Source organism: Anolis sagrei, chromosome 2 (assembly GCF_037176765.1).
Source record: "Anolis sagrei isolate rAnoSag1 chromosome 2, rAnoSag1.mat, whole genome shotgun sequence".
In the NCBI taxonomy this organism is placed as follows: Eukaryota; Metazoa; Chordata; class Lepidosauria; order Squamata; family Dactyloidae; genus Anolis; species Anolis sagrei.
In genome coordinates, this window is record NC_090022.1 from 226,212,032 (window position 1) to 226,219,479 (window position 7,448).

Consider the following 7,448-nt stretch of genomic DNA (forward strand, 5'->3'; position numbering starts at 1 on the left):
TGGTGGTGCATGTGACAAGGTCCTTAAGAACAAACCTACAGAACCTATCTTGGTCATAACTTGGAAACTATCTGTATAATATTTCTAATATACATGATTGACGATCAATATACTGATCAAAACATATTTAAAAATTGGCCAGGACAGCACTGGAGAAGGGGGGATTCCTATCATCCAGCTTTGGTGCTACACTGTAGAATAAATGCAGTTTGACACCACTTTATCTCCCAAAATCAATGCTATGGAATCATGGCATTTGTAATTTGGGGAGGCACCAGCACTCTTTGGCAGAGAAGGCTAAAGACATTGTAAAACTAAAGCCCCTATGATTTCACAGCGTTGAGCCATGTCAGTAAAAGTGCTGTCAAACTGCATTTATTCTACAGTGTATGCTACATGCATCCTGGGTCTCTGGCAGTTCAGCAAATTCAGGTCCTCATCAGTCAAGAAAGGAAGAATTGGGTACTGTAATATGAAATCATATGTCTCAAGGAAGACATATGGAAAGAGAGATGGCTAATCTGAAAGTATTGAGGTGCTTTTTTGTGGATGTGAACAGGTTAATATTATTTTCTTGTAAAAGAAAAAAAAATAAACTTTAAAGGCAGCCCCCAGATGAGCTCTCAATGTGGAAAGGCATACATTTATTTTATAGCATAAGAGTTTGTTTTGAATTTAAAAAATCAAAATTGAAAAGATGTGGTGACAAATATGTACAAAATTGACAGTGACAGGAAATAGAGTGATCCATCCATCCCTAATTTTGGAAGTGCCATCTGGTTGTAGAAAGGCTGTTTCACACCTTACATTTAGAGCTTCGCTCTGAAAATGTAAAATTTTAAATCTGAAAACATTATTGTACTGTATGAACTTGCTTTAACCCCTTGTGGAAGAGCAAGCATCAGATCAATAATGAAATTTAATTATGGTAGCAGTGTAGAAACCATGCGAACAAGCATTTGGATAACAATAACAACACTTGTTTTCCTCTACCTCAAAGCCTGGCAGCAGTATAATATACTGTGCCCTTAGGATGGCCTTCCGGTGATTATTGCCAAGAGGTGCAGTCAAAGAAATTTGGTTGGCCTTCTGGATCTATGGTGCTCATATGTCCTCAGAGGTAGCCAGAGGGAGTGACCTATGGCCCAAGGACAAAACTCACTAGGTGGCTATTAACATAGGAGTCGAGTCTTTCCAGTTTAATTCCCCTTAACTATGCTTTAGTTCACAGGTGATTCCAGAAATTATAAATACAGTGGAACCTTGACATAAGAATGTCCCAACTGAAGAGAATTTTGAGTTAAGAACATTTCTCTGCCCAGGTTTTGCTTTGACATATGAGCAGCATTTTAGGTTGAGAGAGCACTAGCATGAGAGGGAGCGAGAGTACCAGGCTTTAGGGCTTCAAGGGGGCAGCTTCCGTGCCTTGTGCCTCATGTTCTTGTCTGCTTTGGAAGAGTGCTGTCTGCTTTGCTTTTGTTTGCTTTGAGGAATTTTGGGTTAGTTGATTTTGTGTGTTGTTTATTTTTGGTATGCTTGACTCCATGAACAGAGAGATTTGTGATGTTTGGGGAAAGAATGACCTTGTTAGAAGTCATAACCTTTTGAAAAATGATGCCATAACTGCTTGATAAAAGCATGACCTGTTTAGAGTAATAACCCTTTTGGGAAAATGGTATTCACCAGCATTCATGCAAGGCAACTAGGTTTCTCAGCTCTTAAACTGATGTACCTAGATATGTCTTTTAACTGTTAGGGACAGAGATATGCCAGTGCAGCAGAGTTTCAGAAGTGTTCCTTTTAGTTGCCCCCAAACATCTACTTTCCCTTAAAATATATTTGCCTTTAAATCATGCTCTCAAGAGACAAAATAAGCAGATGTCTTTAAAAGTAACATACCATATATACTTTAGTATAAGCCGAGTTTTTCAGCTCTTTAGGCTGAAAAAGCCCCTCTCGGCTTATACTTGAATCTTGGTTATTTATTATTTTACTCTGTTGTTGTTGTTACATTTATTATTTTACTGTATGTATTATTATTATTACATTTACATTATTTTACTCTATTATTATTTTCATTATTACATTTATTATTTTACATTATTATTATTGTTATTATTAAACTATTGTTTTACTCTATTATTATTAGAAGGATATGTAAGCACATTTACACTGGAGAAGGTTAGAATAATGGTTTAATCAGAGTTGGACAGTCTTATCTTAAATGTCACTTTTATTTAAATATTCAAAAACATTTAAACCACGGATGCCTTAATTAATGTAAATTTCTTGGTATCTATTTTTATCTTAAAATTTACCAGTAGCTGCTGCATTTCCCACCCTTGGCTTATATTCAGGTTGCCTTATACTTGAATATATATGGTAGTTGGTTTACTCAAAAAATTCATGTATTCAGCATACAGATACTTTGCTTTTCAATCCAGTTACAAGTAGATTTGAAGTAGTTTCTCTGTGTAGATAACATATGACTTCTTTCTTAGAATCAGTAGTCTATAGTCCAAAGAATCTATCTGTTCTGAGAGTATAATAGAGTCTCTGTGTAGTCTGAAAGTCCAATGGAGTCTCTGAGCATACATTTTGCACTGAAGTCTAAAGGCACCTGAGATCTCAAATGGAGTCTGAGTCCTGAACAACCCTGTTCTGATCACATGGTCTGCTGCCTCTCCCACAACAAAGAGATTAAAGAAAACTGCAAACCAAATGCTATACTTATGATTTGAAGGAAAATTGGTGCAAAACAATGTACCAATGATATATAACTCCACAAAAATTAGGAAAATATTATAAAAACCTACAAAATAAATGCTGGAAACGTGAAACTCAAGAGAGCACGTTCTACCACATGTGGTGGATGTGTAGTAAAACGAAGAAATACTGGAAATACTCAACATTAAAATACAACTGAAACCAGAATATTGTTATTGGGAATAACAGATATGAGAATAGATACAATAACAGATATGAGAGTAGATGCAAACAAAGACATACTTTTCAATTATCTAGTAACTGCTGCTAGGATAGTATATAAAAGAAATTCCAACAACAGATCAATGGTTAGTCAAAATAATGGATATCATGAATATGGACAAATTGACCCAATTATTAACAAAATACCAAGGAAGACTCAAGAAAACAACAGACTGGCAACCTTTTAAGGACAATATGATTCAGAAGAATAGAAGATTACAAATATAGCCAAATCCATTGAGGTAAAGAAAATTTTGCTTCACAAAGAAGAAAAATGAATGGGAGAAGCATACCCATTGAAAGAAAGGAGATTAAGGACAATAATAAAACTACAATGAAGAAGATTGGAAGGACGCACACCTCCTGCCACCCTTTTTCCTTCCTTCCTTCCTTCCTTCCTTCCTTTTTATTTCCCTTCCTTCAGTTATCACTATCGCTTTTACTCCTACCCTTTCTACCCTTTCCTATGCACTCTTTCCCCATTATATCCCCTTTCTCTCTTTTTAACTATATAATGTATAATGTAAACTTCCATAAAATATTTTTAAAAGAAAACTGTAAACCAATACACTCATGTCCAATACAGTAAGCAATTATATACATAACACATAACTAGTGGATACTTGAAAAGGTTGCTATTATATGCCTAGATCATTCTAGGTAATTTCCTGAATATATTTTTTCTCTTTCCTGCTTTTTTCAGTCTTTCTTTCTTTCTTTCTTTTATTCATAATAAAAATTCAATAAAAATAAAGTAGCAGGTAGGGAAAATGAAAAGCTACATTAAAGCCAATAAAAAGTAATAATACAAAAGGGATGGCTTAGATTTAATGCCATTTAAATACCATTTAAACAGAGTTAGGAATGTTATGAAGAGTTCTGTTGTGAGTTCCTGAAAATGGTTGTTGCATTACATCATATGTAGGGTTATGTTGCTATTAGAAGTAATACGTTTCAGGCGACAAATCACCTTTCTCACTTTTCTAGTCTGAACGTATATTAAAGCTATAGCAAGTACTCCCCAGGGAAGCAACCATGACACCAACACCGGATGCAGCACTGCATCCCATTGAAATGGAAAATAGGTGAAGGTGTCTTTGCATAGGAAACTTGCCTATTGAGTTGAGAAAATTCAGTCTGGGTGGAGGGGTGGATTTCAGGAGAGGTATTTAAAATGTGCATGGTGCATGAAATTGCTTTGCATTATAGGAAATACATGCCTTGTAGCAATTATGTCACTTATCCTTACACTAATTAAGTGTTGATATGTGAGTACTAAGTTGCAGTGATGTTGTTAAGTAATGTACATAAATATTCCCTTTAAACTGTAATTGCACTTTGCCATAAGTTAAAAAGGAGCATATTCAGTTGGGAGGAATGTAGATCAACACCTTAAGAAGTGGATTATCCTCTTCAGGATGCTAGCATGTACTACACTAGAATGCTCAATTTCTGTGAGTTACTTTTTGCCATGCTAGGGAGTGTTTGCAGTCTTGTGAAGAAGAGCATTTACATTTTTTATATACACTATGTCAGAGATGATAGGCAGGAAACAACTAATCCCATCCACAGGGGTTGAATAAACCAGGCCAGATGGATGTAATGTGACTTAATCCACGGTTTCCCTCCCAGCAAACAATGCAGCCATGTTGCATTTCTGTCAAAAGAACAGAGATGATCTGTGGAAAATATGTAGTGTTCTATCCATTTGCTTGGTTCAAGATTTACGACCGCCAAAAGTTAATGCAATTTTGTTTTCCTAATGTTAGAATGAGACTCCCTGTTTGCCACACTGGAACAGGGACTCTGGGAAAATGAGAAGATAAGGGAAGGTTTACGATTTCAGAACAATATCCCAGCTTATTATACTGTCATATGGTCTACTTTGTATGCTTCCAGAGAAGTATGTGATAACAGGAGCTAAGAAGGACAAATTTGTTTTAGCTTTTGACCACCTTCATGTTTTGCTAATCACAAGGCAGTTTTTGTCAAGATGGAAGTGGATGTTTCTTTATGTTACATCAGAGCTTTCCAAACTGTTTATTATGATACGTTAGTATGTCCTCTACAGTGTGTAGGTGTGTCACATGAATATAATGAGAAGTCTGGGTCTATGTGAAACAAGCAATGTCATGTGTGTGTGAGTGTATGTGCATATATACACACATACAGTCACACCCACATACACACACATATACATATATACACACATATACACACCACACACACACATAGGCAGTCCCTGAATTACAAACATCCAACTTACAAATTACTCATAGTTACAAATGGGGGTGAGACAAAAGTGAGAGAAATCTTTCCCTCGTAAGAATAAACCTACAGAACCTATTTGCCTCTCTCTCTCTCTCTCTCTCTCTCTCTCTGTGTGTGTGTGTGTATGTATGTGTATGTGTATATATATATATATATATATATATATATATATATATATATATATGAGAGAGAGAGAGAGAAAGGTTTTCATGAGATGCATTGTGTTCCTTTACATTTTGTTATTACAATTTATGTATGTCTCTGTATCTCTTATAAGGGGTTAGTTTATCTTCCAATTTACTAATAAAACTGAGCTACTGTGACACAGAATGATGTGTGCCTAAAAAGTGTGTCACCAAAATGAAATGTTTGGAAAGCTCAGTGTTACATGATCACATGATACAGAATTTTATGGAGAATCCTTTATTGGAGATCAAGCAGTAAATGAATATAACCCATAGATATTTCTGTGGTGGCTGGAAAAGTGCTGCTGTGATCATGAAACAAGATATACAAAGTGGAAGAAGGAAGTGACACTGCATATATAAAATGGTCAGAGACCTCTCTTGCATAGACCATTCACACTTCACAGCTATAACAGTACGATTCCACTTTAACTGCCATAACGGCATCATGGCAAATCCTGGAGTCTACAGTGTGTGAGGCATTTGAGCTCTCAGACTGACCACCTCATCAGATGGGTTGATTTGCCTGTTGTACGCTGCTTCACCACTCTTTTATGCATGGAGCACTTCATATGACATAAAGGGACTTTTGGCCAGGCTGCTGTACTGAAAAGGGAGTGAAACAGCACCTGCCATGGCGATGGCTACATGGGAGCCTTCATGGGAAGCCGGGTAGCGATGCTGTCCTCCATGGGATGAGGAGGAAGGTAAGGCGGGTAATGCAGGGCATGGAGTGGCAGCTTCTCCACACACCAGGCCCGTAGCCAGGATTTCGTTTCGGGGGGGGGGGGGGGGGCTGAATCTTTTTCAGGGGGTTCGGGGGGGGGGCTGAGTTTTGGGGGGGGCTGAGTCTGAGTGAAAGAGGGTCTAGCCTAGCAAACCTTTTGTATCATTACCCCCAATACCCTCATGCATATGGGATATATTGAGTATGGTTATCAGATCATGATATGAATAAACATAACAGTTTAAATAATGCACCAGTAAGGCCTTTTCGCAAACCACCATGAGAATTTCAGGGGGGGGGGCTGAAGCCCCCCGAGCCCCCCCACCCCCCCGGCTACATGCCTGCCACACACACACACACCTCCTGCTGGGAGCACATGGATTTGCCCCAATGCAGGGTGATTTGAGATGTCTAAATACCCCTCTTTATACCGCAGATCTCAGGATTCCACAGGTAATTGTAATGGCAGTCAGGGTGGCTTTAAAGTACTATAAATGTATAGTGTGAACAGGCTCCTGCGGTGCACTAGAACCAGAGACATCTGTGTCTGAAACTCCTGAAGGAATCATGACTGAAGAATTGTGGCATTTCAAGGAGTAAATCAGACATAATTGTTTGTACTTTGTCAATATTCACATTATGTATGCCTACTTGTGATTGATTGAGACTGATTCAATGAAAACTTTTCTTTGAGAATAACATTGGAAATTTAAGCCACTTCAGTTTGCCACAATTCCTTTTCTTGCTGTGTTTTCATATCCCACATGAATTTCATGATGGATATGCTATTACCAGTGTCGTTTTGCTGACCAAAGGCAAGAGAAATCCTTCTTCACCTAGGTCTTTTCACTGTCTTTTCTAAGCTTCTCTTCCTTTTTTCAGTTTGATTTCTGGTTTTTGAAGTGGAATTGGTTGATCATTCATAATCCTGGGAACTATTGACTGAATAAGGTACAGCATCTCTTCACATCAATTTCTGAAACTACAAATCAAAACCAGTATTTGGAACACAACATGGGATGCTTGCTTCAAAACGTGTGGCCATATTTGCCCTTCCTTTTCTGCCATGATGACATGGGCCCACTCTCCCCTTCACATATTTGTATGTCTTCATTCCAGTGTTCTGCTCCTACCAAACTGGGATTTGTGTGTGTATGTGTTTGTGTGTCTGCAAATAGCAAAGGGGCAGGGGATAAGCACAGGACTGTCAGAGTCAGCAAAGGTCAATCTCCAACAATTAAAAGAACAATAATCTAAAGGATGGATGTCAGGAATAT